Source organism: Panthera tigris, chromosome B4 (assembly GCF_018350195.1).
Source record: "Panthera tigris isolate Pti1 chromosome B4, P.tigris_Pti1_mat1.1, whole genome shotgun sequence".
Classification (NCBI taxonomy): Eukaryota; Metazoa; Chordata; class Mammalia; order Carnivora; family Felidae; genus Panthera; species Panthera tigris.
Window position 1 is genome coordinate 53,085,242 of NC_056666.1, and position 17,142 is coordinate 53,102,383.

The window sequence follows — 17,142 nt, forward strand, 5'->3', positions numbered from 1 at the left end:
TTTTTTTTTTACTTTTTTTTTTTTTTTAACATTTATTCATTTTTGAGACACAGAGACAGGGTGCATATGGAGGAGGGGCAGAGAGAGAGGGAGAGGCAGAATCTGAAGCATGGTCCATGCTCTGAGCTGTCAGCACAGAACCTGATGCAGGACTTGAACTCACAAACCGCGAGATCATGACCTGAGCCGAAGTCTGACACTTAACTGACTAAGCCACCCAGGTGCCCCTCTGTGTCTTTGGCTTCTGTTTTTTATTTAGTGTTAGCATCTGTGAAATAAGAGGTTAAGAAAAAAATTGTCTTGGGTCCTGTGCTCAAGTCTGATATATCTGTGTCCTCTGCTTGCTAAATGGACGGTTAGTCCCTTAAAGTTTCAGTGTCTTCCCGCAGAGTACAAGTAACAGCAAGATAGGAAGCAAATACATTGGAAGCCTCAAGGAATTTTGTTTTTAATTAGTTCATGCTTATTTGCTAGCATATGCTCTGAACACAATTTAATTATACATCTGGAGTCATATTGAACAAAGCTATATAAAAGTAATGATAAAAGCTATAAATAAAAGTCATGATAGATGCATGGGACAAAAAAGGGTAAACTTTGGTAAAATCTGTAATAAGGAATATGAAGATCTGGATGCTTGGCATTTGTCACACATTTATTTAACACAGAGCAGTTAGTTGGTACACTGTATAGATATTTGAAAATTTGAATATTTGAAAATTTATTTTGGAAATTATTTTCAATAGCCATAATCATCAGCATTTATTAAGAACTAACAGTGTTGTTTGGGTATAAAATGAACTAAGCCAGAGTCTCTAATCTTGAGTTTACAAATTAAGATTGACAACATTGATATGGTTAGACATAACAGGCAGATGACTAGCATTTAATGTGAACATTCGTGATACTGACATCACACAAACATTTGGGTTGAGGTATCAGGTTTCCATGTGACAGTTTCTTGTGAAGGCTTATTCAAATCAATCTGTAAGAATGTATTAAGGGTCTCATGCTGTATTGACATGAGAGAAACATAACACAACTAAGGTATTAACTAGATATCAGAACTCAAGCTATACTGTTGTTTTCTCTGGATCATTGCCCTTTGTCCATGTTCTATTGTTATGTTAATATTGCAGCACTTAAGTAATTAACTATTAGTTCTGGAACATCTTCTAGTGAAGACACAGTGTTAGGCTCAGCAGTTGGCAAATGTGCCTGACATTAAGGAATTTGCATTTTTTAAGCTAGAGGTCTGTGGTACAGTATGAGAGGTACCCAGATTGTAATACTTTATTACATTTACATTTAGAGTGTCTAGCCACTCTAGACATTTAGATACGTTTTGGGGCTCATGGATCCTTTAAAACTGCTCAAGCTACAGTTGATTTAAATTACCTATTTAAAGGGAAAAAAGAGTATAAGATTCTCCCCCACCTTTCTTCTGAGTTGTCAATTCTCTATCTCTTTTTGTTGGGTTCTAATTTATTAGCTTTTAATTTTCTTTGGTTAATTAAACCTGTTGATACAGTTAACAACCTCAGATGAAAACATTATGAGAGCATGAATATTTTATGGCCTTAATCTTTGAATGTGAGAGGAGAAGATGCTCATGTTTCAATTCAAATGTATCTTGAATTGATTAGACATTTCCTTATGAGAATAAGGGAATGAGTATGAACTTTAGTTTCAAAATGTTGTATCCATTCCATGTTTAGTAGGGGTCTTATTTTAAGGGATCTTGCCATCATTCTCCTTCCCAAAAGTTGCCCTATCGTTCAAACAACTATAACTATGTTTATAGACTTGTCTTTCTAAAGCGCAAATATGTTCATATAATTTTTACTTGAAAGTGTTTAATGTTTCCTTTGCTTTAAACATTTATTTAACGTTTTTTTAAACATTTTTAAACATTTTTTAACGTTTATTTATTTTTTTAAAATTTTTTTTTAATGTTTCTTTATTTTTGAGACAGAGAGAGACAGAGCATGAATGGGGGAGGGTCCGAGAGAGGGAGACACAGAATCGGAAGCAGGCTCCAGGCTCTGAGCTGTCAGCACAGAGCCCAATGCGGGGCTCAAACTCACAAACTGTGAAATCATGACCTGAGCCGAAGTCGGACACTTAACTGACTGAATCACCCAGGCCCTCCTCCTTTTGCTTCTAAAATATATTATGAAACCTTTAACTTAATGTACAAGGATCTTTGTATCTTGACCCCAACTTACTTAGAATTCTCCCTCATCCCGGGCAATCTCCTATGCACTCTTTAAAAACCAATTTAAACATCACATCCTATCTTTTGTTCAGCCCTCATTGTTACCTCCTACCTCTCAGGGAAGAATTCATTGCTTCCATATCTGTGATTAATTCATGATATGTGAGGAGTACAACGTTGAGGATAAGAGCTGGTGTTTCAAAGGCAGACCTTGCTGTGTATGCATTCTGGCTGTGGGACCTTTGACAGATTCCACATAATAAAGAGCTCTCTGTATGTCCCAGTTATATCATTTATAAGAGAGGGGAAATGATATTACTCTAGAGGGATTATTTGGAGGATTTTTGAAATAATGCATAGAAAATACTTAAGGCATGCCTGGCACACAGTAAGGACTCAACCACACCAGTGGGAAAAACAAATGTGTGCTTACGTTTTATTTTAATCGCTTATGTTTCTTTCTCCTTTATTAAAATGAGATGGCCAGAATCCCATCTGTCTTTGTTGTACACAAAGTATCCAACAGCCCTTGGTATAGAATATTGGCTTATATGGTTATTGATATTAATACATATGGAAGGTCACATAGTGGTCAAAACATTAATTATTTGGAGAAGAATCATCAGATCATTACAATGCTTTAAATTACCCATATTAATGTTGTAGTAGGCACTCAAATATTTTGAGAAGGGTTTTGTTCACAGAGAAAAGGAAAATGAAAGCTACTGTGTGAACCACAGTTTAAAATAACAAACCCAAAACTGTCAGATATTGTATCTCCAGTGCAGAATTACTCCTGGAGCCAATTTAGAAATAAAAACAATGTAAGTGCGTATAAAATCTCCCTTTGGTTCAAACTCTGCAGGTAGAGCCGGTATAAGTGGAAAGTTTCCTAAATATTTTCAGAGTACCTAGTAATAGGAATAGCAGTCACCATGCATATACTTATCATTTTCTAATAGGAATAAGCCATGCTTATATTTACTTTTTAATACAGCTAAAATATCTTGCACATAAGGAAGTTAATTATAATTCTCTGTTCCACAATATTTTTAGCAGCATACATCAAATTTAAATAGGAATGATTAATGCTCATAATTTTTCCTTAAGCACTTCTGTAGTGTGGAATGTATATGCTTATTAGAAAAAAAAGTTTTAGTTGATATATAATTCACATACCATAAAAGTTACCTATTTAAAGTATATAATTCATTGGTTTTTATATATTCATGGAGTTGTGCAACCATCACCACTGTCTAATTCTGGAATATTTCTATCATCCCCCCAAAGAAATCCTATATCCATCGATAGTCACTTTGCCATTTCTGCTTCTATCCCTGCCACCTCCCTACCATTTGTCTTTTTTGTTTTTTTGTTTTTTTGATTTTTTTTTTTTTTAAGTGGTGATAGTTATTTTCAAGATCCAAGTGTCTGGCAACAAAGAGAACTGAGATGTTCACAGGTTACATCTGTGTTTAATTCATGAAGTTGCATATATGTGTCATAGCTAGATACATGTGTCAGATACATAATCAAACTACCAATCTTATAGTTAGCATGTTATGATGATTTTGCTTTGGAGTAAATCCAAAGTCAGTTAATGTGTGTGTATCTGTTTCTCTTCCATTTCCAAGGCCTTTCCTGGTATGTATTGATTGCCTTTCATTGTGCTACTCTTCCATGAGAGAGAGGGAGAGAGATTGCATTTGTACATGTTTGCTCAAATAGAACTCAATAATGACATTTTCATGGCTTCAGGATGTTGGGGCAGAAGCAATTATCTTTCTCTCATGGTCATTTGTATCAGATGATAATTGTTTCATCTCCAGAATGCTATATCCCTTCCAGGCAGGAAGGTGGGAAGGCAGAAGGGCAAAAGAGACATGCCAGCCACGTTTCCTCTTTTAAAGAATTTTCCTGGAAGCTTCACACAGTGACTTCTTCTTATATCTTAGTGGCCCAGACTGTCCCATGCCTGCCTGATTTGTAAGGGCGGGGAGGTCAGGAAATGTAGTTTTTAAGCTGGGCACGTTGCCATCTTTATGAAAATTGGGGTCCTGTGAAGAAGGAAAAAGAATAGAAAGTTTATGATATGAGCAACTAGAGGTCTTTGGTCACATAAGACAAGCAACAAAAGAGAAGATTCTGAGTTGGAATGAAGAGACAAATCATCTTTACTATTAGGTGTTCTTTTTTCCTCTTGGTTGATTGTTTTTATTTTTTATTCTATTTTTATTTGGGTACAGTTGGCACACAATGTTACAGTAGTTTCAGGGGTACTTACGTACTTCTGTCTGTACCTCTGAGCTTTAAAAACTTGGTATGCCTACATTTCCATCAAGAAGTGCTACAGAATCTTAAAGTTAAAATAATAGGCATTTTATTCTTTAACATTTGAAAACTTATGTATTTCACACAAGATGTGTTTTTGTAGCAAGAGAACTCTAGGGACAATGAAATTGAAGACAAAGGATTCACAGCTATAGAAGTTTTGATTCAACTTCTCATTATTTAAATTTGTCTAGTTAACTTCTCTTATTAAATTTTCTTTGGGACACACCAATCAGTCATTCTTTAAACAATATTTATTGAGTACCGTAACTGGTACCAGGCACAGTGTACATAGAAAATAGGACCAAAAGTTTGTGCTAACTTCAAACTCACTTTCCAGAATGGGAGACCAACAATACACAAGTAATGAAATAAATAGACAAGTTAATTTCATATTGCAATAAGTATAGGAAACAAACAGTGATGTTGAAGAGTAATGGGAGAAGGTGAGGGCAAGGCTGGCCTCTTTTCTTTACTCCCTAACCCCAGTGTCTTGTATCAAGCCTGGCCAAGAGTAGGTGCTCAATCTGTATTGGTTGATGTTGGATGGATGGATGGATGGATGGATGGCTGGCTGGCTGGCTGGCTGGAGGAAGGGATGGATAGATGAAATGGGAAAATTCATTCCAGGCCTGATCAATAATATTCAAACCTTGAGTTTGTAGCAGGGAGTTCAAATTTAATTCTAAAGTAAGTGAAAAGCCAGTTGCATGGTTTTATATGGGTTCTCTCATCTATAAAACTTACGTGAAGTTGGTAATATTCTTATCTCTATTTTACAAATGAGGAAACTAAACACAGCAATGATAAAATAACTTACCCAGATTGATGAGACTAGGAAGAGTGAAATAGGGATTTGTTTTCAGGAAATTTGACTCGGGAGTCTACCCTTCCAAGGATACTGTCTTGGGCACATCACACACACCCTGTAGCCAGAAACAGCATGAGAGGAGTCATTCCCTCATGACCGCTTCCAGAAATGAAGAAATGTGGGCTAACAGGAAAATTGCCCTAATATTCCCATAAATGACCATAATTTTCCATTTTCAGATGTAATTTTCTGATCATTTGGAATCCCACAATTCTAATTCTTAAATTTCTTAACAAAGGGTGAAAAACCAAAAAGTTTTCTATGGCAGTTTCATTAAAGAGGTTTGGCTGTGACGTGGCATTGGTGAACAAATATTTTGTCAAATTCCATCCCTCTCCCTATTTCTATATCGCAATTTCAATTGAAACATGTTTCTTGGTAAAATATTCAGTACTCCCAGTTATAGTTGGAAGCAAAGAAAATGTGTTTAATAAAAAATATATATATTGTATACTTTATTTAAGATGGTCCTTTCTCCTCCCAAAAATATCCAGAAAAATTTCAATGTATATAAATAATCTACGAAGCAGGAATCCCATTCTTTGTACATTATTAATTCACATTGACAAGGTCAGTAATAAATTGATATATCAATCAGGACTCACCTTCTACAACCCAGAATAGCCATCATTAGTTAGCTATGTATCTATTTCCTTGTGTTTCTGCGCTTCAAATTAACTTTTTTAGTTGTTCCTCTTTTTTATATTTGACCTTTAATACAGGCTCTAGCGTATAGTAATGCTTAAAAAGAAAGAAAGAAATAAAAAGGCAAGAAGTCTCTCTGCTCTAGCAGTAAGAACAGAGAAGAACATGATAATTCTTTTTGCACTTGTAATTCTACCGACCTCATCAAATACAAAGAATTTATTAAGTTCCTAATTCAAAGTTCATAAATTTTGAAATTCAGAGAGTTCATGAAATACAAAGAACTTTAGATCTTACTATACTACTTTTTTCCTCCTCCTTCCCTTTTTCTTGCCACGATATCTTATATTCTAATTTATTTTCCTTGGTCCCCAGTGACCCAAATAATATATCCCCAAAGGGAATACATTTCCAAGAAAAGTTTTTTTTTTGTTTGCTTAATGAAAAGAACACTGGTTGCAATATAAACAAACACATGAAATTACTCTCAACATATCAAATGGCTCTTGGAGCCATGAAGAAGAATGGAGGGGCTAGGTCAAATTTGGGGAGGTGGTTATATATTCTGCCTTAAACTTGAGCTAAGAGAATATCTTCTGGCCTTATAATAAATTATTTCCAATAACATTTAAGAATCTGAGGACAAAATTCACGTTTTGTTAAAACTTACTAATTGTAGAAAGTAGAAGTAAAGTAATTTTGGCAATACCAAGTTCAGAGGAAAAAGAAGAAACCCAAGGGACGTGTAATGGAGTTGGCATATATTGTTCTCCCATGTAAGTGAATCTGCCCTTTTCTCACCGACCCCAAAATGAAGCTGTTTGACAAGAAGGAAGTAGTCTGGAAAATGTTGGGAATTATGTCATTTTGCTGAAGTTTCTTTGGCGCTAATGAGAAACATAGCTTACAACTGAATAAGGCTTTTAAAAATTTACAAAAAGCATTTTTGGGCCAATGTTGAGAGGAAATTTTAAAAAATTAATTCAGTATTTTATGTCATTTTATGAGACTTAAAATGAGTTCAGTTTTTTTAAGTCACATGAATTACTGAGATTTATTTGAAAAAGTCATGCTATGGACTTTTAAGACCCTTTCTGAGAAAGATGGTTAAAGTGGAGAATTTTCCTCTGATTTAGTTAGTTTTGTTGATACATAACAGCTTAAAAACAGAGTAGTAATATATCTGTATTTTTGTGGGTTCACAAGTGTTAAACTATTTGGGGATAAAAGTAATTTTCCCACTTCTCAGCACACAGTGTTAATTTTAATGCTTTTACATTAAAGAAACTATTTTTGTTTATACCACATACAATGCATAAGAATGTTTGATTTAGAAAAAGGAAAAAAAATCCTTAAAACTATCCAAATGCAAGACCTCTTGAATCTTGAGTTAAAGCTTTTGTCACGACTGAGGCTATTTCTGATTTTATTATTTTCCCTGGGATTTCCAAATTTTTCTTGTAAGTAAAGATCAGTTTTATAGATTAGTTTCATGAATTTGCCCTCTTGGGTTTGACTGGGTTTTAATAATTTTTCTGGGGAAAATACTCTTGAAGGAGCCCTTTCAGGAGACATTGTATAAATGCAATATGAATGTAGATAGGGAAACTGAGAAATATTGGCATGATCTAGTCTAAAAATAAGAGGTGAAAAGCTGGAAATAATAAATGAGACCCCCATTTTTAAAGATTTCTACTCAGTTATAGAAATTGGCAGAAATCACATAAGAGGTAGTTTAACAAACTGTAAAATACAGATTTATAATCACATTCAAGGCTGCTCACAGATTTGGGTTTCACTTGAAGTAAACTTGATAGAGTTAAATGACTTTAAGCCGTAATGCCTCTTTACTATTTCACAAGAAAAATGTATTTCTTTTGTTGCTTAGAACTTAGAAGCTTTTTTACTGTGATTGTTTTACATGGATTTTGTTTTGTTTTGTTTTGTTTTCGCTTGTTGTTTTAGGGCTAATTAACTGTCACTTGCATGGGAAATTTGGTTGTATTTCCAACTAGTAGATCATACAGCTGAAGGTGCAAGTCTTTTTGATATTGAAGAAACATAGCATAGCCTTTACCTAACTGATCTTTTCAAGTGTTTGTTCTTTGTGATTCTCAGGTTTTTGCTACTCTTTATGTGTCAGGAAGAGTAAGCCATCCTAGTTGTCATTACTGCATGCGTCACCAAGGGGTCCTAGTAATGTTAGAGGTTGGGTTTTCCAATTGATACACAGAAAGTAAATCTGACCTGATGCAGTACACTCAGTAGACTCCATTGTCATGTACATCTCTTATGTTACTGTGAGTAATGATGCTTGAGTTTTATTTTACTTATGAATTTGATCAAATTTTATAAACTGTGTGGTGGCATGGGTCAAGGAATGGGTTTCTCCCATTCTAGTTTAATAGAAAGTAACCGTATATATCATCAGATTTATACTTTTTAAAAAGAATCAGAATACAGTAACACCTAAATAATATTATATAATTACTAATGGTGACAGAAGTAACAGCTAAGGTTTGATGAGTGATACTTATTACACACCTGGTACTGTACTAAGCCTTCTTTATGTAATGACTCATTTAACAATCCCCTAACCCACATGAGTTAAATGCTATTGTTATCTGAATTCTAATGGTACAGAAATTGAGGCACAGAAACATTCATTAAATTTTCCAAGATCATGTGTCTTGTAAGTATCATGTCAGATTGTGATTTAAACTAATCAGCCTCCCAGAACCCATGTACTTAACCAATGTGCTATACTTGATTAACAGTTCAGAAGGTACTTCAAGATTCTGTGGTGACTCTGGGTTGGCAATATCAGTATTTGTTATGTTTACATAGAGCATGGGGCTAGATATATTGTGGGCACCCAGTAAATATTTGTATGAATAAATATGTGAATGTAGCAATGAATAATGTGTATTAAAGAGACACATTAGTAGAATTTAGTATAACCTAACTTCTGACATGTAATTTACTATATACATTTTGAGGTAATTCTATAGCCCACATTTAAAAATATAATTAACTTGTAGGATTTACATAGGATTTTCTGAGACATTAATGTTTCTCTTATTCCACAGTTTTTAAAGGAGGTGGAGACTAGAGAGTGGAAAATGGATTTTAGAGAAATAAATCTATCACATTAACTATCATCATTATTAATTCCATGAAGACAAATCAACTCCCACATCTTTTTCTTTTTTCTTACCAATATACTTCATTGCCCAGGATGGGATATTTGGTTTGGCTCAGTAATTCCTTATTGTTAAAAGTAATACAGTAGGAAAGAATTATGTGATCATACATGATTCTATAAATTGTATGAAAATAATGTATATGAAAAGCATTTAGAAAACTGTAACAAATAGTTTCTCAGAATGTATTCCAAATAAAATTATTACTCCCTTTTGAAAGAAAAGTATTCTGTGATCAAATTCTACTGGAAATGTTTAGTTGAATTGTGTTTCTTTAAGACTTCTTCAAACTTTAACAATGCTAATATATATTGCAACTAAGTAGAATTATATTTTGCAGAATTTCACAAGCTTATTTAACTTTACTGCTATTTCTTAGTGAAATGTTGCACTGTTTAAGCACAAGACCGATGTGATTGCATTATTCATAGTAGTACCAAAAATGCAAATTAGCAGTAAAAGTGTCAACAATTTATGTAATCAAGATAGTACAGATGTCATATGTAAATATGTAAAAATAATGGAAGCGTTAGTTTCATTAGCACATTAGCACAACCATTAGCACAAACCACATATAGGTTTAGAGTAATGATTGTCATTGGGATAACAGAGACAGAAATAGAATTATGGAAACACTCTAAATCAGAGTGTGTGAATATCATCATAATTGTCAGAAATAGATCTATGATTTACAGTAGAGAGGATGGGATTTCAAACTCCAGAATTTTTGAATTTCTTTCTACTTGAAGTCTTTTCATTTCTCATGTTTATGAAATTTATACTTGGTCGGCATGTTAAGAGTCAGGATCAGGGATGTATTCTGTGTAGAGTGGATGGAATTTAGGTAGTTATCAGTAACTGTGAAAACAAAGATATTCCTTTAATTTCAGTCATTCAGTTCTTTACTATTTCCAGGGTCTCAGTGCTAAGGAGAGTTAGTTCTAAAGAATCTTTGTTCCCCCTACTAATTTGTCTAAAGATTCAAGATGGGGAGAATAGGAGGAAGCTAAATTATTCTGGAAAAAAAACTCAACATATTTAGAGCCTGAGAAAGATCCTTGAGGCATGAAAGGCTAGGACCTGTAAGTTGAAAAAGACTCACTTCCCTTGTCCTGCCTCAAAAGTAAAGGGCAAGAGGTGTGACAGCTGCCCTCCTCCCACCCCACCCCCAAATGCTTTTCGATGCCTTTGGAGTATCTGATGAATATTTTTGTGGCTTTTTGCAGTATTCAGTGTAATGTAACCATGTCCTGTTTCCCCCTAAAATCTTTGATAGTATCTCCATCACTTGATAATGCCTTTGCAGAGTGAGATGGACTTGGGGTATGGGTGATGCGATAAAGTGGTGGTGGTGAAGGTAGGCTATGGGTAAGAACCAAGGCCACTGATCAAACCTATCTGGTTTACCCAAAGGTGTCTGATGGAGTCTCCCGGTTTGTAAATTCAATTATAAAGGAGGGTAAATCTTGTCAGGGTCACCTGCGTTAGGCCTTTCTATGCCCCAAACCCCAGGGAAGAACCCTGCAGGGCTGGGTGACAGTGTGTGGGAGCCTCAGGGATTCTGTCAACATCTTTGTCCTAAGGCCCAAATCAAATATAGATTTCAGTGTCCCTCTTCTGCAGAGCACAATGTCCTCTTGAACTTCTTACTCCATTGATAGCAAGAGGTGAAGGAAAGAAACAAAGGATTAAGAGCAGTTCCCCTCAAAGGACTAGACAGGAACTGAGCTTGGCTAGACTGTCTGTCAAAGAGCTTCCCAGGCCAAGGCACTGCCATCTAGTAGACCCTGTGGTCAGGGGAGTGAGCGGTCCAGGTCTACCTTCCCACATGGAATCCTGAAAAGAGAAAACTTAAGTAGTAAAGAGATTACAAAAAGAGTATGCAAAGGGGAAGAATCCAAAGGGAAGTGCTAAGTGTAAAGAGAAGCTTTAATTTGTTTATCAAACGGAAAGTTTCATGCCTCTCACAGTAAGTAGAGTTAAAAGGCAGCCTGCTGTGTCTTTTATGACTCTTGAAAAAAATGTGTAAAGGGACACCAGATTTGTGCTATGTGCTATGGCTAATCTAAGGGTGCCTTTGTGGAGTGTGGGATCTATTGCATGAAATTGAGGAAGAGATTGGGGAAGAGGGGGAATCCCTGGTCTGTTATTGCTGAAGAGAATGTACTTGGCAATTTTTAATTAGTGGATCGAAAGATTAACTTTTGGGCAATTTCATACCAGAGGAAGGGAGTAAATACCAAATATATACCTATGGTTAAAAAAGATCAGCTCTTTTTTAAAATTTTAGCTTAAGGATAATCTGCTATTTCCCAAATGAACCACTTCTCCCATCTCGAGATCGCGGTCGTTGCATCTCCTATTTCCTCTGTCTGGCACGCCCACCCCCCAGATATCTGTGTGTACAGCTCTCACTTGATACAGTTCTCTCCTAAAAAGCCACTTTTTCATAAAGGATTTCCCTGATCTACTTATATGAAATTAGCTCTGTTCCCGGGCCCTCTCTGCCTTGAGCCGCTGATTCTCCTTCCTTTATTCCAAGCTTCTGTGTAGCTTTATCATCTCCTGCTATCTTCTGTTTATTCATTTATGTTCTGTCTCCTTTCACTAGAATTGTAAGAGCCAGGTGAGTAGAGATACATCTTGGTTTGTTCACATCTAGGTTGTGCCTAGAACAGTTCCTTGAACACAATAGGCATATAATAAATATGCATTAAAAATATAATGAATAAATGATGCAATGAAAAGGAGGTTTATATAGCAACTTTGGCATCCTCCTATGCACCATCTATGGTAGATATAAGTATACATTGTGTGTGTGTGTGTGTGTGTATATATATATATATACACACACACTATAATATATATTATATATAATATAATTATATATATTATATAATACGGCATATATATGTTATTTTATGTGTTTTTAAAAATATGCTTTAGTAATTTTTGACAAGTGAAGTAGAGGAATGGTTTCTAGAGAGGAAGGCCAGGATAACAATGGGATTGTCTCTCTGTGTTACCTTTTTTTTTTTTTCTTATGTAAAGCCTCTTACCTCCTTAGGTATGTGCAAAGAATTATTTTTTTCACACCTAGTGGGCCTCATGCAGCTTTCATCTCTTCGCAGTAATAGCGATGGTGAACTTTTTCCTCCCATGGAGCCCCTAAAAAGGTATTCTTTTTTATATTAACAAACAAAAAATAATGCAATATAGCTCAGGGAAAAATCTAGAAACAAGAAAAGAAAATATTTTACCTACAGAAGCATACTTTCAACTGTCTGCATTTCTCATGCTATTATTAAAAATACCTCTGCTTGGATAGAACCATTTTGTTTCCATGCTGACTTCTCCTTTGCTTTCTCCTGTGAACTTTTTAAATTCGGTGTTTGGCAGCAGTTTTGTTTTCCTTGGAACTAAGTACTGTGTAACATACTGTTAGCTGAAGGCTGTGATGTAGAAATGTATTATTAAAAATAAAAGAGAGAGAAAAGAATTTATTCCATAAGGATGAAAATGACTCAGTGTCAAGGAAGTTAGGATTTTTGAAATGCTTTAAATAATAGATTGTGTTTCTTTTAAAGGAAGTATACTTTGTTTCCTAGAAATAAATATAAGGATCTGCATTTTCCTATCTTGATTAGTGGGACCTGGAAAAGAAGAGAGATAACTCTTGTTTGTTTTGTTTTTTTTGTTTTTTTTGTTTTTTTGAGAATTCCTTCATCAGATAGAAAGATTTTTGTTTAGCATTTGTGGGTATAACTTTGGTGACCTATATATCCCCAAACCTTCTTATTAAAATGCCTTTACCCAGAGGGGTAATCATATTTCAGTAGTTAAGGTATTTTTTAAAGGTGAGAGGCAAACATTCTTTTTTCTTCCTGAATTAAGCAGCCATGCATTCTTGACCAGCTAGAATACATTTGAAAACCTTTTTTTTTTTTTCATTTTTCTAGTCAGTCTCAGTATGTGTCTCTCATTCTCTCTTACATTTCTAGAAACTGTACATAACTAATCATAAAATCCTAAGCATTCTTTCTTCAGAAAGAGTATCATACCATGTTAATGAAGTGTCTCTTTCCCCAGAGTTATCTAGGTATCATGCTGCTCTTCATTTTTCTTGAAAGTTTAGTCCAGATGAATTAAAGTGCAAAAAGAAAAAGGTAATTCCACAGTTTCTACTTCTGTTCCTTATGGTCCATGACCGATTTCTGTCTTTCATCTAAGCCCATGAAAATGTCAAATGACTACTGTTGTCATCTGCAATTTAATACTAATCCTACCTGTTTGATTCGAAGGATGTTTTACTTTCTCATCAGTATTGGTTTGCACTTAATTCTGAAATTCACTGACTTCCCTGTTCAAGATCTCCTTTTCACTGTTTATTATAACCAAGATTTTTGGTTTGTCCTAATTTAGTCATGAGAGGGAAGCTAATGAGATGTCTACATACTTCCTAAAGCATTTAGTCCTATGGTACAGCATTAACAGGAATACTTACCTGTGGGCAAATGCTTCATTTTAATGTAAATAATCTGTAATAATAAATAAGTCAGGCCTTTTATCACACTATGGATGGTTTTTGAAAAGGGATAGTGAAAACATTGTGGTTATTTTAGTCTTTTGTCCTGTCTAAGGGCAGTGCTGTTACGATAGTAAAATAAATTCTTTGTGCAAATAAGCTGAAAATGCATGTGCTATCATGTGCTTATCCTCACTCCCTACCTCACCCCTACCTGTGCCAGGTATGATGTAATCACAGGGAGAGCAGAGCCCTGACACCCTGTACAGCACCCCCACTACTTCTTTCTCTGCCTTTAAAAACAAATTACAGAGAATATTATAACAAAACCCATACATTCGACACTGAAACAATTAATGTTACATTTTGACTCAGATTATTTTAATTAAAAACAAAGTCTTTGTATGATTTCTTCAAGTCCAAAGGGGGAAAAAAATCTTGTTGAAGTTTCTTTGACTCTCTTTCTGTCAAATAGAGAATATTACAGTATCTTCTTTATCATTTCAGAGTTTATTGCTTTTTTCATTTTATTGCATAGCATGTAGATTTCTTTAATTTTTCATTATTTTGAAAAAAAGTAGTGATAGTATCATTTAAAAATACATTTTGAAATACTAACAAATGGCTGGTCCACTCAGACTTTTAAATATAATAATATATAAAATAAATATGTAATAGTAGAATAAAATAGAATGCCTTTACCCTAAATCAAAAGGTCAGATTTAGAGAGTGAACTTTTGGAGGTTTATAAGCTCTGGCTTATTATTATCAAGTTTATCTTCTTGTTCTGTGCTAAGGGATGACCCAAGTGACTCTGTGTTTTGAAAGTTTTTGTTCAGTGTATTATGTATTCTGTATTATAACTTGTGTTTGTGGTTTACTTACCTCTTTTTATTGTGACACTCATGATAGAATTTATTAAATTATCCCGTTAAAGTCATTAGCAAGAGAATAATGGCATAACAGTTTTTATAAAATACTATTTTCAGAAAATATAGGTAGTACTCAAGTTATCATCTCTTTAAAGTTGCCAAAGCAAGTATCTCCTCTTTCTATTATTTTTTTTCTTCCTATTATTGACAAAAGTCAATAATAATAGTTTAATAATAATAGGTCAATAAGGCAGGTGATGAAATGTGTCAGGAATGGGTTTTGATAGTTCTGGTGAACAACTAATTAAATGTTGATTTATATGTTTCTAAATCAGACTATTTATTTCACTAGTTGATTAGTATTTAACTTTTTTTATAATCAACTTTATATAAGTATTAATATTTACTAGCAGATGTAATGCCATTAAATCCAGAAATTAAAAAAAATTAAAGCATTAAAGAAATGTCCGCTAAGTGTAAACATTCAAGTTATATGATGATTACCTGGGCTAATTTACCCCAAACTGTGTGCTAGCCAAATTATAATTAAATCATTTCACTAATTCCAAGGCATACAATAACTGACCTTCTTATTAAAAATGAGTAATTTAAAATTACTTTGTTATATTTTTCACTTATTAAAACTTGAGCATTTTGCATGTAATTTTTAAAAGGGCCCTGAAGGCCACATTGTAAATGCAATATTATATTCTTTTGTATACTCTAATTTAGTGGATAGTTCCCCTGTGGTTGGATGACACAGTGATTGACACATTATAATTACTGGATTTTTACATTTTTATTTTCTAATTCAAAGGGTATGAATTTTTAAGAGTATGCAATATCTATTAAAATTGATATATATAGTGTATACATGTCTGTATTTACAAGTATGTAAATATATACATATGTATGTATCTGTGCACTACGTACTAGAAATATATAGGCATACTAAGCTCCCAGAATATTATCAGTTTGCTAATTTAATAAGCAAGCGTCATTTCTTGCTTTTGTTTATATTGAAATTTTTTCACTTCAAATAAAGTTATTTCCATTATTGATTATTGATAATTGTTTTGTGAACTATCTTTTCCTGTAATTATTTTGTTAAGTTGCGTTACTTTCAAATTTGTAGAAAATTAGTGTACTGAAGATACTTTTTTTTTTTACCTGCCATTTAAAGCAAATATTTTGCCAGTGTGACATTTGTACATGGATATTTGAGGATTTTATGTAGTTGAATTGTAATCCTGTGTGTATGTGCGTGTGTGTGTGTGTGTGTATTTTGATTCTCTGTGTATGTGTGTGTTTTGTTTAGTTTGGAAAATCTTTTCACATTTCAAGGTAGTTTAAATATTTGCCTGGACTTTATTTTATTTTTATGCTTTTTATCTTTTTAAATTTGTCTTTTTATCTATCTAGAATTAATATTTGTGTATAAGGTTCAGCTCTAATTTTTTTCCAAAGAATCTATTTCTCTTTTTTTCATTTGTTGACTAATTCATCAAATACTCATTGATATTAATGTTTTCTTTTTCATATTTTGTTGCCATATGTACTTGAGTTCATGTCACAAGTGTCCACTACATCTCATTCATTTATATTTTGAGTCTTAAATCAATAGCTCATAATTAGGGTTAAATTTTAGAATATATTTTAATATCCCCTAGGGTATTACTATCTCTTCTAATATTTTCTCATTCTTACCAATGTTTATTCAGATAAAATTTACCTAGTTGTTTTTTTTTTTTTCAGTTTCCTAAACAAATATGGATCACTTTTCACTGAAATTAGGTTAAACCTGTAAATTTGTGTGGGTAGAACTGAACACTTAATAATTTTATACAATTCAGTCTTTTTAATCAGGAGCACTGTATGACCATCAGAAAAGTTTTACCGTTTTCTGTTTATTGTTATCACACACGTCTTGCTAATGTTCAAAACTATATTTTTTTGTTGCTATTGTGTTGTGAACAGATTTCTTTATTTTTTTTTCAATATATGAAGTTTATTGTCAAATTGGTTTCCATACAACACCCAGTGCTTATCCCAAAAGGTGCCCTCCTCAATACCCATCCCCCACCCTCCCCTCCCTCCCACCCCCCATCAACCCTCAGTTTGTTCTCAGTTTTTGAACAGATTTCTTTATATCCACTAAGAAATCATTGCTGTTGTATAGAAAATCTAATAATGTATATGCATGTGTTGAAGGGTCTGTCCTGTTGGTGTGCTAGTTTATTAGTGATGGGGAATTCTTCCATTGGGACACATGAATAGTAAGTGTACTGGACAGATGAATGGAGTTTTATTCCTTTCAGTCAACATCTTCTATTTTCTTAGTATTCTTCTAGTTGAATGTTATTTTCAATAAATAAATACAATGCTTTGCAAGTAGAGTAGTTCAGGGCCATTACAACTATGGGACAAACTTGATAATGTCTTATAGTGTCTCTTTTGATGTAAATCTACATTTTGTG

At 33.8% G+C, this 17,142-nt stretch overlaps 1 protein-coding gene across 2 annotated transcripts in view; it reads left to right on the plus strand.

Moving 5' to 3' along the window:
• The window catches only part of PDE3A (phosphodiesterase 3A), a 319,114-nt gene that overhangs the window by 173,769 nt on the left and 128,203 nt on the right, over positions 1-17,142 (plus strand). The gene's annotated exons all lie outside the window — the stretch shown is intronic.